At 27.6% G+C, this 18591-nt stretch overlaps 1 protein-coding gene across 1 annotated transcript in view; it reads right to left on the bottom strand.

Moving 5' to 3' along the window:
• LOC122710878 (zwei Ig domain protein zig-8-like) overlaps positions 1-18591 on the bottom strand; it is an 82783-nt gene that overhangs the window by 49192 nt on the left and 15000 nt on the right. The window lies entirely within an intron of this gene.

Here is an 18591-nt window from a genome sequence, read left to right as displayed (position 1 = left end):
AAATATATATATATATTTCTTTTTACTCAAAAAGAATTATAGTTACAAGCTTCAAATAAGAGAACCAGAACATTTCTTTTATTTCGTTCAGCGCACCTGTAAAATTTCAGCAACACTGCTCGCAATCTACACTCACACTCCCTTGCACAATCTATTTCTTAAGCGAGATAAACACGTATTTGTTGCGATATTTAGAAAACACGAATGCAATTTCGCTATCGCATTTCGAATCGAATTTCCACAGCTTCAAGCGTGTACACAAATGCGCGCGCGCAAAGAGGTAGAAGAATATTCAAAGGCGTCAGAGGAGAAAAACGATGTATCCGATTTCGATAAAATAATTCTGAAAGAAACGCGTTATCAAGTAGCTGCATAAAATATCGTTTGGGGAGGAAACATCCGGTTATAGCAGAACGATTTTTCGCGCGTGTGCAAATACGCGTCAAAGTCTCCTTTCGAAAAGCTTTGCGCGATCATCCGGGGTTCGACAGAGATAGACAGAGAGAATGGACGGTGGAGGAAGAGAGAGGTGAAAGCTATTCTAACGGAGATGTGATCAAAGTACGAATGCGCGCCATTGCATGCATCCTGCACAGATGCATGGCAACAGAACATTCGGCAACCCGACCGAGAATGATCTATTCAAGCATCCAAGTCGCCGGCATATCTCTTTTCATCCCGGTGTATCTCGAAAAATTTGCTGGAACTCGATGCACAACCTGACCAAAGATCGGCGAGAAATTCATCGAGCAAGGAGCCAAGCTATTCTTCCATTGACATGGTAGCAGTTTGCGAGAAAGGATCAAGGCATCAGCAGTGAATGTGTTTATTTTGTCATCGTAAATTAAATAGAAAATTCATAGTTGGGAAAGTGTTAAGGTGGATTAAGAATTAGTGCACGATGTAAGATGTTTACATGTCATTATCACATAAGTCCATAGTGAAAGTCCATTTTGAAAATCATTAAATGTTTTCTAGAAAATTATTTAAAGACAATATAGTTTTGCAATGATGAAAACCATACTGATATTTTAAATTTTCATTTATCTAATATCATTATAAGAGTTAAGAAACATTGTCATAATATAGCTATGGTTGTAAAAATTATTCAATTTTTTCGTTAATGGTTTGAATAGTATCATCTATAATGTTATAAACATATAATTAAAAATAAATGAAATCTATTTCCAAAATGAAATTAATAATCTCTACTTCTAATGTTATACCATGTTTCAATAAGTCTCTTGTAAATGATATCAGAAAAATTGTAATGCTGAAATTTACACAAAAATTACTTTAGGAACGTAATATCCCATTAGTCTCGAAAGGGTTAACCATCGTATTAATTTTTATTACATCATCGACCAGATGAAAGACAGGGAAATAAAAAGCGAATCACCTTAATGAGTCTCGCAAAAAGTGCCCCGACTATGATATAAATTTAGTAACCTATCTGGATCCCGACCACACAGATCCTTGAATTTCTTATCCATTCAATTACGTTCGCAAACTCGACTTTCTTTCTTTCATCGCTGAATGGATCGATAGAATGAAAACCGGATGATAAGACGAACAATTGATTAAAAATTTAATAACGTGTCTTGTCTTAGAAACGGTAATTTATATTCTAGCCGTGAACTATCGATCATCAAAATCATTGATTCTTTATTCGTTCAAATGTCACCAACTCGAAATATCTCTGACTGAATATTGCGCTCCGTCTGTATTTGATCAACGGTACTATCTACCAGAATAACAAGCAACCGATTCGAGAATGCTGAATGTCGTCAGTTGTTGAGTAGCATCATTATTATCCTCGATAACCAGAATAGGTATTTCTATTCAGAGAATTTTTCGTTTTGTAGAAAATAGAAATCAAATATTTATCTGGTTTTATTTTAAAATACTTTTTCGAGAATATATATATAGATATTCTATAAGATAACGTTTGATTACTTTCTAATTAAATAGTGTAGGCCAGTCAATAATCAGACATGGAAGAAGAATTTATTTTTTTAGTCAAACAAAGTGATAAAAATCAATCATGATCAGAGAAGTAAAATAGAAGTAAAATCGTTATGGTCAAACAAGTAGTAAAGATCAATTATTGTCGAAAGAAGTAAAATAAATTCGATATAATAAATAAGTACATATCAGACAAGAGAAATAAAATAATTATGATCAAACAAATATATGTATATTAAAATAAATTAATTTGACAAGTAGAACAGACTATTCAAGAAAAATATGTGACTATCATAATCCAACAAATAATATAGATGGACAATTGTCAAAATAAAGCAATCACAGATAGATAAAAGTGGAATAGATCGATTAAAAAACCAAAGAGAAAAGACCAAATAAATATAATAACCTTAAATATTTAACTTTTCGAAAAAAGTATTACAGCGCTTATAAATTAAAATTGTGAGTTTGAAAAAATTTGCTAAATTATTTTGTTCTTTAGAATCGATATAAATGTCATTGTGAATTGTTGCATAAGCATTTGATGAGCCACAATTATGTTTCCAGTAGTATATGGCATGATTACAGATCCATGACCTGACACGCACAGTCATGATCCTAACCAAACTGCAACACTTTGATCTAATTTCTGACAATCATTTGTGTAGCGGAATTCCCAGATCGCAATATAGATAACAAAGATCAAACACAAGATAACAAAACAATATCAAAAGATATCAGTGCATCTACTTTAAACACATATGTAAATGAATTTAAATTATTTAGTATATCTTATCGCTTCAAAAATATCTGTTATAAAAATATGTAATTTTGTTATAAAGATATGTCAGAAATTTTCATCAATTTCTGACATATCTTAATTTAATTATTTTCATAAAATGATAGATAACAATATTCTCATATGTCAAGAGAATATTGGCAAAATATTTGATTTTTATTTCATTACATTTTAATTTTCACATTTTTAATTTCACGATTTTAATTTTCATATTTTAATTTTTAATTACATTATAATTACATTTTAATTTTCATATTATCACATTTTTCTTTATAATGTAATTTTTACATTTTAATTCAATGCAATTTTCAGAACTACTTCGGCAATTTCTCTCTTCTTTTACTATTAATTTGGACAAAAGTGTCGAAGCTTTAGAGATAGAGAATTTCATTCGTAAGTACAGCCGATTCGTGGTTCAAAAGATCAATTCGTTTCACAGTTTGCAAAACGACTTAGTGTTCCAATGTGGATTTCAGAACAATGCAAGAGAATAATGGGAAAGGGGATAACGATCGAGTCTTTTTCATGCGTATTTTATACTTTACTGAATGGAATTTCCATTGAGAAAGCTCACGTAAACATATGAGTTGAATTTTCTTTTATCTCGAATTAAATTTTTTCTCGAATAAATTTCGTGAATAAATAAAATAGTTTAAAACATTGTGATAATTATTGTGATAATTTGGAAATTAAAAATGATGAGATCCTATAATGTATCAACTGAGATGAAGTTAATTTACTTTCTTTGATTTCTCAAAATCTCGAATTAAATTTATGTATATTATATAAATTCCTATTTTTCCAAAATTTGAAATTCAGATTTAATACGATGTAATATGATTTTATGATTTCAATTTGATTAAAGTATTCTTTGCAAAGGAATTAAAAAATTTAAAAAACGTACAAAAATATTTTTAAAAATTAAATTAAAAATTCGAGTTAATTAAAAATTCGAGTATTGTTACCGACAAATATATAAAATACAATAAAAGGAACATAAAATGTACACAAGCTGCGATATAAAAACGTCAAATAAACGTTCAGTTTTTGTAAGCCAGTAATTAGTCATCTTGGCTTAATATGGTTTTGATGAAATATGTAAATAAAAAGAAATAAAAAGAATATGTAGAAAAAAGAGATATTTCATTTCTTCCTTTTATTCTCACGAATAATTGACAATATTTCCCAAAATTGAAAAATAAATATTCAAATATTAAAAGAGAAAAGTGATAGCGTATGCTTATGGAATTTATAATAAAATGGTCGAAGGATGAACGACATATAATAATAAATATTAATAGCAAACTTCTTTTCCAATATCGCTTTTTGAGAATAACTTTTCAACTATAATTACTTATTTAAGTAAATCACTTTGGTGTGTGTTATATGATCTATTATAATGAAAATGTTTGAAACAATTATTGTTATTTTATAGTTTCATATTATATATTAATATATTTAAGGAATATTGTCATTTAATGAATTAGATACAAATATATTTTACCATAATTTTCAAATAAATTTGAATAATCTCATTTATTAAATCTTCATATTCTCAAATATAACAACAAAGATGAAGTGAATTATAATAAATTAGTCATAACTTCTAACTAAATCCAAGCTTGAAAAATTCCATATAAATTTAATAAAATCTCTCTGGAATATCTTCAACTCTTTTTTTTTTTTATCGAATTTTCTTTACTCCCTTCGACGATATAATTAAACAATTAATTCCTGTGTTGAAAAGAAGAATTAAGGGAAAGATTGACAAAGTTAATTCATAATTTAAAATGTAAAACGCGTAGTAGTAAGAAACCGATCTTGTTGTCTCCGCGAGGCGCCTGCGTGCATGTTTCCCTAGTGGAAACACGGGACAATTAGAGAGTTGGTCTGGAAAAAGGGATTACAAGTGGAAACGGAATGAGAACGTGACGTGGAGTTGAAATTAGACAAACGGTAAACGGTACCGTAAGCTGATAGAAAGGGGCAGTAAAAAAAAGAAAAAAAAAGGAGGTCAGAAAGTAATAGAGAACGAAGTTTGAAGATAGGTGTGGAAAAACTAATGAAAATATGGGAAAAAAAAATTATTAACGAAACAATGAAAGAATCATGATGAAAATGATTTTTGTGAACGCATTATACGAATAAATTTTCGGAATATAGAGAAGAGTATTCGAGTATTTTTAACTAATGTTCGGAAAAAATTTTTAATTTCACTTTATGATGATTAAATGATATTCACATGATGTTCATTGGTATACAATTTTTATTTTTAAGTGTTATTATTCTTGTAAAGTTATGGATGATTGAAATTGATCAGATATTGATTGTTTTTCTCATAAAAAAAAAAATAAATAAATAAATTAGCGAAACAGATTTAAAAATATTATAGGAATCTTTAATATCGAAAGAATAAATAATTAATACAAAAAAAAATATAAAAAAATAATAATTAGAAAGTTGTGTTTGCTGAAAAGGAATTTTTAAAATCTTGAAAAAGTATTTAGGAAAATATTAAACTCTGTTCGTAAAATGCAATCTTAAAATTAACTTCTAATTATGATAATTCAAATTAATTAGAATTTATATATTGCGGAAGAAATATATTAAATGTATTTTCTTATTTTTGATGATAAGTAAATTTACTGGAACTTTAAAAAGATTATCCTAATTTTTAAAGCTTCTTAAAGTTTCTTTTTAAAGCTACATTTAATAAAACTGAATAATTTTTTCTCAAAAAACATAATTATAAAAATATTATTACAAATAACGTTAAACACATCATTCCTGTTTAATTCATTTCCAAAAAAAAAATGTAAATATAAAAAAATATTTGTAAATATTTTAATAAAATGGAAAACTTTTCATTTGGAAATAAATATGAAATAGAGTTAATAAATTTTAATAATAGAAATTTATATGCAAAAATACCACTAAAAAGATTAAAAAAAAAATTAAAATATATTGAGAGAATTGGTAAAAGGGAATTGTGAATAAAAACGAGAGAGTGAAATAAAAATACGAGTAAATAAAAGAAAAACTGAAGAGGAAAAAGAAATAAAGAAATGCGAAAGATGAGGTTAATGCTAACAGGATGGAATTTGGTTGTGAGATCACCTCGATGAATGAACTTTTCCAGTTTCTATGGGATCCACCTGCAACCACTGGTAGTAAACCGAAAACCACGACTCTTCCACACGAACAACCGTGCGCATGGTTTTCATCTTAAAATATGCGTGCGCCTGGTTAGCTTTGTTAGTCAGTTGGACTATTGTGTCCGCATAATAAAATAAATGCATTTGCAATGCAAAGTTTATCATCTTCGTATAAGCGAACTAAACTCACGTTAGATGGTCTTCGAGGATATGGAATAGAATTGAAATATCTTTTGAATAAATTTGAGCATTGATATTTGACAGGTAAAATTGTTTCAAAACAATTAACAAATTAAAATTGGTACAATTTTTACTGATTTTTCAAATAAATATTGTTAAAAGGAATAATTTTGAGACTTGAAAAAAAATTAAATAAAATTGAATTATTATTAAATCATTTTATCAAATTTTATTTAATTTTAAAATTGAAGAATTCAAATTTAGCGTATCCAAATACATTTATATTTAAAATATTTAGGTTAATTATATTTATTTCGAAATTGGAAAAATATTATTCGATTTCACGTTTTATATACATTTGCATGCAGTGATAAAAATTCATGATTTGGATGAATAATATTAAAATATCAAGATATCAAATTTATTTTAAATTCTATACTTTTTTTTTTAAAATAAAATTAGAAAGTTTTATGGTCTTTATAGGAATTCAGAATCAGATCGAATTAATTTTCCCTAATAAGAATGTCATGAAAAAATTTTTTTAATTTTTCATATTTATATCGAAATAAATAGAAATTTTAAAAAAGGCAGAAAGAAAAATATTTGTCATATTAATCTATCTACTATCGTACTTTAATTTCCTCTTTATTAAATACAAAACTTTCCAAAATATAAGATATTCTAATTTTTTGATCAGCAGTATATATAGACATATGTACAACATATATCAAGTGTATAAAAATAGAAATTTTTTACAAGATGAACTTGTACTACCGTGTTCAGGAAATATTCGTGAAAAAATAAAAAATTAGTCTCACTTGTTTGTGTGAATAAAGCACGGAACGTAAATACGCATATGCAAAATAGTTTGTATAACGAGAAAAATGGAGATAAAAAGGTGTTGAATAATTTTTTCAGACTTCACGTTCACGGGGGAAATCTTACTTTGCAAGCGCATCGCCGAAAGAGCCGAGAATAAGGGAGCAACAGCTGTTCTAATTACATTAATTAACTTCATGCTTTAAAGATTAATCCGGGCAAATTAGTATGGCAAACTAGTGCACTTGAGCCGAACACTCGCCACGTGTTGCCGCGAATCTTTAACACGATACTCAAAAGAGATACTCAAAAATTAAAGACAAGAGTTCTTGGGAATCTTGAATATTGGAAACAAAGTAAGAATTTTCCGACCGAATGAAATTGAAAAACTTACGCGCCTATAAAAAGAATCTCTTGATAAGGGAAATTTTTAATTTCGAAACAAAGTTAGACCAGACGTTTTTTTCTTCGACGGATGGAGCCTGATAATATCATTTTTCTCTATTACATCCTTTTAAGTCATCTCGACGCGTAATAAATAGCTGATACTTGAAATTCAAGTGGGGGATTATTAAAAAAAATTATATTTTCTATCGAGTCATATACGAAGCGACAAATTCATTTTTAAAATAAGTCATTATTGATTATGTCAAATATCATGATCAAATGATGGAATCAAGCGAATTGAACAAAATTTCAATAATGGGTTATTGAAAAATTTTAACTATCACATTATGTGTGCAGATAATTGACTTTTCATTAGACGAGAACTAAAATTAGAAAATAAATGCATATCTATAATTAAATAAATATAAAATTTAAAAAAAAATCTACGGATATTATCTTTTAGCTTATATTATTAGCTTATTTATCTTATATTATCTTTTAAAATTCATGCCTTCTCTGCATCATTTTTACGATGAAATGGTAAATAAAATTCACGTAAATATGCGTGGATATAGGAAGACAGATATCTAATAGAAATAGTATTTGGGACATTAAAAGATTTTAGTCAGAGTAATGGAGTATGGTCTTTTCGGATTTGAGAATATTGTGCAAATCTTGTTTCGTAATGATATTTATGACGAGCTTTATCTCTCTGAGAGGGAAATCGCAACGCAAGCGAAAACGGGGCTTAAGCGATACTGGAAGCTTTCTGGACTTGAAATGAAATGGCAAATAGGATCGTTAATGTGGAGTTACGACGTATAATAAAATGTATAATTGTAGAAATATTGAAAGGTGAAATAAATTAAGGATTATATAATAAGATATATAGTATAATGATATATTAAATACCTTTTAAAATTTTAAAGATATTTAATAAAATTGTAATATTCTAATAACAATAAATTAATTATAGAAAAGATAGCTGTGAAATAATTTTAACTCTAATGCAATAATACATAACATTTTTTTGAACTGCTTATTGTTCTACTATAAAAATTGTTTACGACAGTCATTAATTTTCGTTAAAATTTTGCTATGTAATTTATTTCTTGATTTAAAAGAAATTAAAAAAAAAATAAAGAGTATATAAAAAAAATTTATATGATTTTGTAAGAATCAAAAATTACAGTTTGTAAAATATATTTTATGTAAAAATATATGAACGATATACGCTTTTCTTTCTTCTTTAATTATTTCAAAATTTTATATGTGAAAAAATCTCATATTATCTTCTCTTCGTATTCTCTTCGTACCTATTCTCGTAAAACAATGTAATATACCAAATTTAATAAAATTCGTCAGTAGTTCATTTTAATTAACACGAATTGAGATTTGCTTAAGCTTAAGCTTCTACATATGGTATCTGTGTATTCCATGGCAAGATAATTATTATAAAACTTCGTTATTCGTGTACTGAAAAATAATCAGAATTATATGGTTAAATCATCGGCCCGTGAACAACGGTTATATTACACCTAAAAATACATTTTGTTTAATTATTCTGACGTGTAAAACCATGTATATTCCATGCAAAAATACATATTTCCAAAACTCGGATAAATTAAACGTATGGAAATAAGTTATAATATATATAACATAGTGGCTGTAGAAATATACTCATTATTGGCCACTCAGATTTGGAAATCTGATAATCATCATTACAGTGTTATAGAACTCTGATGCTGCATGTTGCATGATACCTATACACATTTCAAACACAATGGATCCAATTCACACTATCACAGTGCCCAAATTTGATGTTATCCTGATATCATCCTGGGAAACCTAATACTCATAATCATGAAATGACCTTCTTGTTACTATAGAATAATGATGTTAATGACTTTAAGAAATCAGATCTTATTTATTCAGAAAATGCATCATGATCATATATCTTTTATGTAAGATTGAAAAATATATGTATAATATACATATAAATCAGATTCTCTGACTGAGACATCTTGATATTTATCCTTGATATTTTTAGAGATCTCAATCAAATTACTAACTATAGGAAACATTTGGAATTCGTAAGGATCAGTATAATTTATCTAGTATGGTTTTTGGAAAAAGTATGGTTTTTATTCAAATTGGATTTCTAAATATTAGATAAAAAAGTATAAATTTCCAGATTGTAATGTTCTAAATTAATCATTTTTTTCGGTTTCTTTAATCCCAAAATTAGAATAGATCAAATGTTAATGAATCGCGAATGATTTGTATTGATTTTAGAATTCTGAATTTAACATAGTTCTGATCAAAATTCTGTAGTTCCTATATTTTAATTGTAACAGTTTCTCGATGTCTGGGTGATCTTTTGGGTCATCTCGTGTTGTTTGTATCGCGTTACGTGACTTTTGGGTGGATTTCTCGCCCTGATTCAGTTGTTCGTTGAACTTGTGATTAATATGGGTTGCAGAAGTGCAGTTAAGTTTATCTTTATTTATCCATAACATTCTCTCTTCATAAATGAAACGTTTCTCAAGTTTAGATACCCAAAATATCGTTCTCATAATAATTAAACTTGGCATAATTGACAGAAATTGATCAAGATTATAAATAATGTAAAGAAAAATTTTAATAAACAAAAATATTTTCTTCTTGTTTGTATCTTTTTAGTATTTAGTTGTTAATTGTTGCCATTATACTTATAATAATTTATATTTATAACATATATAATATAATATATATAATTTAATATTATTTATATTATATTATATATCTATTGGTAAGTTTCATATAATGAATCTTCTTTGTGCTTGCCTTGAAAACAGTGGATTCATTAATGGTAAAGCATAGATATAATCGAATGTCACCATCTTCGTTGGACAGACTCGCTAAAGACTCGCTATTATAGCTTTACAAGAACCAACTAACCCAGTCTTTATAGATATCTCATGAAACTACTGAATCAGAACAATTAACAATGGGTGGATATGAGACAAAGGATCAGTATTACCATAACAATAATAGAAAACAGATTTTAGTCAAGATTTCAAAACCATATAATAATTCGATAAGTGAACGAAAGTCCAGTATACGATCATAATCCATAGGAAACTGAAAATTTGACAATATATACGTACAAATTTCAATCATATGAAATTAATCAATATCATACAAAAAAAAATGTATAAAATATATTAATAAAATTGTCAGTTGTAGTTGTTTATTTTCCTTCAAATAATGAGCAATTTATTTCGTACGAAAAATATAGGCAACTAACAGTAGAATCAACGAGTCTGGTCTGATTGCCTACGCTCAAGGATTTTCAATGGAAAATCAAATTCCATATAGTTTGAGAAACCAATACATATTTGCATATATAGGAATCACTATTGCAATCAAGAGGATGTTTAAAAAAAGTAATGAAGAATGAAATTGCTTTCGGAAATGAATGAAAAAGATAGTGGAACGAGGTTAAGAGGAAAATTTTGCTGCAACTCGAGCTGAGATTCTCTCGTAAAACCTGACATTATTCGTAAATGTAACGCGAGTTTTTTCTTAGTTGCATTCTTCCAGGGCATCGTTAAGACACCGCATACAAGAATGCGAGTTGTTGCAAAAAAAAATTGATCAACAAGAAAATATTTCTGTGGTAAAATAAGAATGGTTAGTCCTTTCTATCCTTTTTTCTTTCGAATGACGCTTGTTGAGTGAATCTTTAGGAGTGAACCACATATCTAGCAAATAGATGTAAAGCAAAAAAGCGGTTCCTTCTATTTTATGCATAATTTACATGAAACTTTTGTAAGCATAGGTGATACATACAGAATTACGAATGAAGTAAATATGATTTTAAAAGAAAAAAAAATTTTTTTAAATTCTAACGAAATAAATTAAATTGAAATAAAATATAATATATATACATATACAATTTATAATTTGGGAATTTGTTTTCATTTTCTAAAGGAAGTTTAAGAAAAATAAATTTTAATTAAGTATTTTTCATGCTCTAAATAATTATAATAATATTTTGTTGAATATTTTGTAATTCTATACATTGGATTTAAAAAAAATAAGATGAAATTTTTAAATTTTAAAGAAATTTAAAATTTAAATTTCATCAAATATCTGTATGATGACGTAAAGTTTTACTTAACTCTTTTCGTAAAAATTGATTTTTTTTTTTTAAAAATGCTAGATGATAAATATTCATATTATTTTTAATAGTCAATTTTTCTCCTAAATACAAAGTTCAATTATTTTAAAACGTTTACTAATAAAAATTCAATTATACTTCTCATCATTCATGACAGGAAAATAAATATTTCAATCTAATATGAAATTCCGTTTGAAGCGTGTAAAGTATGAAATATGGAAGCTCTGTTTTAATCGACCTGTGTATAAAACTTATTTAACATAAAATGTACAAATTTATAAATATTTCAGAATTCAAATATTATACGATGCAATATACGAGACTTCGTATATTAAAAATTAATCTCCCCCTGTCATAAAACGTTCTGAAATTGCACAAGAAAGATTATTTGGAACGAATAAAACGGTATCATGTCAGCATGAAATAAAATCCAAATGAAAATTAAAATACATTTTGTAATGCGGTTAACGAGTATTGATTATACGATACGATCAAGTACATTACAATTAAATAAAAATTTGTAATTTGCAATTGACTAATAATTGATAAACCAAAAGTATTGGATTGACACGCGCAAAAAAAAGAAAAAATTATAACAACTATCGAAAATAGATAAGTGTTTTTGAAACAGAAGTTAAAACGCATTTCAAATAAGTTGAAAAATTGTTCGTTTCGCGTTCGAAATATTTTATTCTATCAGCCGGAATGTAGCGACATGAAACGAGGCCTTTACGAATACAAATTGTTCCGAGAGCTTAATTTTAATTTCGAACGAAGTATTTGCAATTTATTCCGCGCTCGTTCAATTATTCATCGCCATTACAGCGTCTGTCCTTTACGAGTTAACGTATTACACATTTGTTCGCGTAGCAAACTCAATAAAGTCCTACAAATATTTGTCGAAAAACGTTTGGTCGAAACCGAACATCTTTCGAATGCTCGCGATCATCTACATTTGGAGAATCTTATAAAGAGGAAATATCGTCCAAGCGAACAAACTTAAAATTTATACTTTAAATAAAAAATAAGGACAATAAATCAAAACAATTTAAGTTCAATGTAAAAAGATAATGTGTTTTCATTGTACAATATTCAATATTCCATATTTTTCCACGAATTAAAACGCTAGATGGTGCTACTATATTCGCGCCATTTTGATAAATATGAATTTTATATTTATATCGTATTCTTTCATATTTTTATTTCAAAAGAACTTTTAACATTTTTTTCTACCAAATCTTCCAATTATGCTAAGATTTTCTAAAAAAAGTTCCGTTTAGCAAAATTCAAAAAAATTTTAAAAAGTAGAAAGGAAAAAACTAGTCCTCTCCGCCGACCAAAAAATTACCACCTGCTATGCGTCTATCACCTTTCTTCTCTTTCTCTTGACATTTCCCAAGACACCGTGGACACGATAAATTTTTAAACGAGAACTCACTGAAACCGTTCTGCACTTCCTCAACGTTGAAATATCGCAAAGACGGTTACGTGAAAGTAAAGGGGACGACAAGAAGAAACTTTTTCACTATCTCATCGCGTGAAATAGACGCGCTCCAATGGGGAATCATTGGCATTTTAACTTGAAGGACGTGGCGGGAAATTTAAAATTGATAAGAGTTACGGAAAAGAATGAAACTAACTAGGATAAAATGTTGAACTTAACGAAAGTAGATACTGATGAGCGAAAATGCAATGTAGAAATATCACAAAGCAAAGAGCATATCATTGTATTTTTTCGATTTACACGATAACTCATATACAATCTTTCGTAATGATGATTTTTCCTTTCTTGGCAAATTATTTCCTTCAATTAATTATAAAATAAATAAAGTGGCGATATAGTGGATCGTCGAGCACTTTATTAAACTAGAATTTCATGCAAAATTTTGCATTTCTAATTACTTTTGGGATGTTCCATTTAGTTACTAAATTGTATTTCTTTGAGAAATATATTTCGAAATGCAAAGACAAGCAATTATATAATTTATATAAGTATAATTAATTTGAATTAGAACGTCATTAAAATTAAATTTGTCGAAGTTTGTCACAAGAAATTGATTCTTTTGATAGATACACTTTTACATATTCTTGAGTCGTTCGCAATAAAATAACTAATTCAAAAGAATGCGCATGGAGTATCAAAACAATCAGACGAGCACGCAGTTACCTAGCTGTCTCGGAAAAATTCGAGAAGAACAAGTTTGAAAAGTAATCGAGAAACTCGGGTTGAAAGTTCGAGAGGAATTGAAAATTTCCAAAAGGTGTACTATTATCGATGACACGTGTTTTATTGCACTGACGATCAACGATATCACCTCTATATATCTCTACATCGAAACTTTTGAGAAAAAAGAAAAATCACTTTGTTTAATATATTTCTGAATGAATGAAACTCTTTCGAAAATACGCAACTTATAGAAGTAGTATCAAAATTCACAAGATTAAGTTGTGAACCGTCTCTAACAAAGAATTGAGACTTTCAAGAAAAATGTGAATTAAAGTCAATTAAAGATTCAACGCCCTTGCATTGTTGGCAGGACGCGGTGAAAATGGAACAATAGTTACCTTTTCTCTTCCTAATGTGCACGCGAATGTTTGCCTTCACAGAAAGAACTTTGTAATGGAAATATCTTTTTTTCTTTTGTGGCCATAGATGCAAAGAAAATATTAAAGTCACGTAATCCCTTTTCTTTCTTGCTTTCTAACGCGATACTACGACTTGAAGATCTGTGTGAAATACGATTGCAAGGATAAGTGGACTCTAATTGAATAGTGAAGTTGTAGAATGAAGTTGTAGCTTTTTAAATCAGCTTTAAGTAAGATTTTACTTTGCACTTCTTCCTATTTCTTTTGTGTCTTTTTAGAGATTTATATTCTTTGTTTAAATATATATGTATTTCTTTTCATTGCAATTAATTGATATATTATAGATATATTTCATCAATTATTTCTGTGTCCAGGACTGTTATAAATCATGATTTATTAACATTCATGTATGTGCATGGAAACTATTAGTTTATTATCCAGATGTTTCATTATGATATTCTGTAAATTAATTTTACATATTTGCAATATTATTGATTATCAATATTTCGAGAAATAATTTTAATTTCTCCAATTTAATTGAACGAAAATTAAATATTAATATTTCTCGATATGATAAAATAAAAATATGATATATTCAATACCATATTAATTATGCAAATGTTATTCTTTAACCTTTGTTTTTTTTAAGAATATGAATTTGAAGAATATCAATTACTAATTATTAAAAATTAATATAATTGTCTGTAATTATTTCATTTATTTTTCATATAACATATATTGGTATTTTGACGAACATTTTTGTAAGTAAAAAATAAATGATTCATTTAATGATAATTTAAAAGTTACTAAATAATTTACTTAGTATTTAATCAACTATTTCCTAATATTTTCTAAAATTTGTCACATTTTCAAAAAATATTTTTCATATTTCATAAAAAGTTATTACAATAATTTACTGTTACTTTATATTTTTCTCGAATTTTTCAAAAATTAATCGATTATCCAGTAATCGTGCCGAGGCACGGTAACTAGGCCATTTACGTCATGTACAACTTCAAAAATAGGACAGTTCTCTAAATTTTAATTTTGAACAGACTTAACAAAGCTCTTGTTAAATCAGAATCCGTAATGTACGTGTTCACGGTGTTAATGTTCACGCCGACCTGTAAGCTACAACCCCTTTTACCATTCTCAATATGCATCTCGTGACTGTCGATAAATGCAAATGGAAGAGATTTTTTTTACCCCACTCTTGCTTTAGATGCGATCACTATCCACCTTGCGAAACAATCGCATCGTGCTATGCGTTTTAGGATTCGTTTAATTGAATTTCGCGGACAACTGAATTCGCATTACGATCATTTAAACCCTATTTCTGCGCAATCAATTTGAATCAGATTGTATAGAATTAATGAACATTTGCGTTCAACTATGTTCTCGATGAATTTAACGTGATTATTTCCTATTTCAAAATGAATTTTTGTTACGTGATCGAGAAAGTTTCTTCGTTTGTTTATAATAAAAACGAGAGACGCAAGAAATAAGAGAAAAATGTCACTGAAATATGCATGAAATTAAAATTCTTGGTTTATGGAAGATATTTCCAATATTCGTCGAGATAAATATTTCACCTTATATCGCCGGAAAAATAATCACGTAATCTCAAAATTGTTACATAATTACTTCAGTACAATTTATATTTATATTATTCTTATATCGTAATTAAATCCAAAATCTCGAAGTTCAAAATTCAATGTGCAAAATCTTTCAAAAACCTAAATTCTTTTTTTTTCTCTTTCTTTCTCTCTTTCAAAAATATCCAATAATAAATCTTCTTATCATATTCTCTAATCTTTTTTCTACTCTAATTCTCAATTCTTATAACACAGTGCCTCTTCTTACCATTTTCTTCCTAATGATCTGATTAAATATGCGACTAATAGTTTCATTTCAAAAACTTCTTGTAAATATATTTATATTCAATAAAAGTACAACAACTTTGAACTTTAGCAATCTATTAAAACATCGATCTTCCATTGTTTCTCCTCTTTCGCGGATAATTCAATTTATTTACCATTCTCTGTCGTACAACTTCGTCTCTCATAAAATATATATTTCTATTATACAGAAACACGCCGGTTTTATGCACCATCCGAAATTGCTCGTAAAAATTCCCTTTCATGTTTCACCGGAACATATCTTCTCGACACGTAAGTAGATCGGCCAACTTCGAACAACTCGTCGAGTAAAATAATAAAAATGGATATTTGCACACCCGTTCACCTATAGACGATCGGGAACGGGTCCTATCTCGAACCACAGACCACGTCGCTACAATTTTGCGATGCATTCCACGTGTTACGTGCCCGGATCACTGATTTTTTCGATTGCCACCGAACAAGAAAGTCATGTCGATCGAAATTAGAACGTTCTAAAGAATTTTATTTTATTACTTTTTATTATTATATCGATTTTCATCTTTCGTTCGATCATTTTGTTAAATTATTATGAAATAAAAAATTTAATTTCAAAGAAAATACATCAATCGATGTTATTCTTTGTACAAACTGATAAATTAGTAAAAAATTATTATTTTAGGAGATATTTTAATTTTCAAAATTTTCTTTGTCTTTCATATGATAAATTTCATAAAATTGAAGTTAAAATATCTCTTAAAATAACTTAATTTTTTACTATAAATGGTTACTTAATAATTTTTTATAATAATAACAATTTATTTTTTTTCTACACCATTTAATTTCTATATAATATTTATTTTTATAAAACGAATAATTTACGAGTTATTTGAAATAATCATATTATGAGATTCATTTTGTATATAAATGTAATTATTTTTAAATAGTAAATGAAGAGATATAGAGATTAAATGATGAAAATTTTGATAAGTGATCAGGATATTAATTAATTATATATATAAAATAAATCAGGATATAAAGTAAATACTACAAATTTATTAATTAAAATTTATTAATTTTAATGCCTTTCTTTTTAGTTCTCTATTGTCATACGAATATACTTTAGAACATATTACTTTGTAATGGCTTTTAACTCTGCTTTCTTTTAAACGTATGGTTATGGTATAGCATTTTTAGCTCCTGGCTTACAAGCTTTCGTTTTATTCCCCTTTCAACATTATTTTAAAATTGTACGTTACTCAAGAATTTTACGTTTTGAATTGTAAATTCTATTTTGATTATTTTTCTAATATATTATTATAGCACGATCATACATCATAATCATAGAACGACTAAATATATTTAAAAAAAATTCACAAATTAAAGATTTTTCGTATGATTAAGAACAAAAAAAGAAAGATTTTCAAATAACTTTTAATTTTTAGTTATACTTTTTTTCATTCTATTTGATAAATGAATCAATAAAAATTTATTTCTTCCCTTAGAGAAAAAAAATTTAACTAATCTATACATATCTTCATTCATAAATTATACTACTCACATTTCTTGCCATTATTTAGAATTTGAAAAATTTGTTTCTTCTTGCAAAATATATGATTTCAAAAGCAAAGCTGATAATTACACAGTTTAACACATATACAGACGATAGGAAATTGAAACTATCAATATGACGTTTCGCGGTTTCGAGCGCAATGGGATTGTTATAATCGAGAACAGTGGAGGTTAGTTGCTCTTCGTATAGCCTTTTAGACGCACACCTAAACCCGAGTCAAAGTTACGGTGTACTGTTAATAATTACATTAAATAGACATGCGGAGGCTGCAGCTCGCGCTTCCCTTGGGCCACCCTCCTGGAATTGAGTTTTTAATTAAACGCGCACCACTCATCGGTCAGCTCGTGGTCGGGATTAACGAATTTATTGGTAAATCGTGTTACGATGCGCACGTGAACATTCTATAATTAGACTTTCCATCTTTAGTGGCAGAATTTTATCGCATGATAATTCGAACGAAAAAAATTGCGAAATAATCGAATGAATAAATAGTAGAAATACGAAGATGTATCACAATATATCATAGCATTGATATTTCTTTAAATTTACAAGATTTTCTCTGAAAAAAACATTACAGATAGAAAATTGAATCTTTTTTTCAAATTGAATGATTAAAAGGGGCTTTCTTTTAGGATGAAAAAATTTGGGGACGAAGAGATGAAAAGAAATAGCCATATTATCCCCTATTCCTTTTTTTTTCTTAGTGAAACAGTATATTACGTTTTCATTATTCGAATAATTCTACTCTTCTTAAAAATGGAAATGTTCTGTTTAACATTTTCTTATTTTAAAAAAATATTAGATAAAATGTTTTAATTAAAGAGATACAGTCTATCTAAATTCGCTTAGAAAATTATTTTATTTAATCACTGATATTCAAACCATTAGATAGAAAATTCATAAAGAAGTTAATTATACTTAATCATTTATCAATTTCACCATTTTCAATTCATTATCGAACTTCGATTTGAACTTGCGGTTTCACGAAATCCTTCTTATTCTATTTTAAACAGCCAAAGAAGAAACGTTTCATGTGTAAATATTAAATCCATGAAACGTTCGAACAAAACGGCATGAAATAAAGG

This window comes from Apis laboriosa, unplaced genomic scaffold (assembly GCF_014066325.1).
Source record: "Apis laboriosa isolate Shangri-la unplaced genomic scaffold, ASM1406632v1 scaffold159_cov155, whole genome shotgun sequence".
Taxonomy (NCBI): Eukaryota; Metazoa; Arthropoda; class Insecta; order Hymenoptera; family Apidae; genus Apis; species Apis laboriosa.
This window is presented reverse-complemented; position numbering and strand designations above follow the sequence as displayed.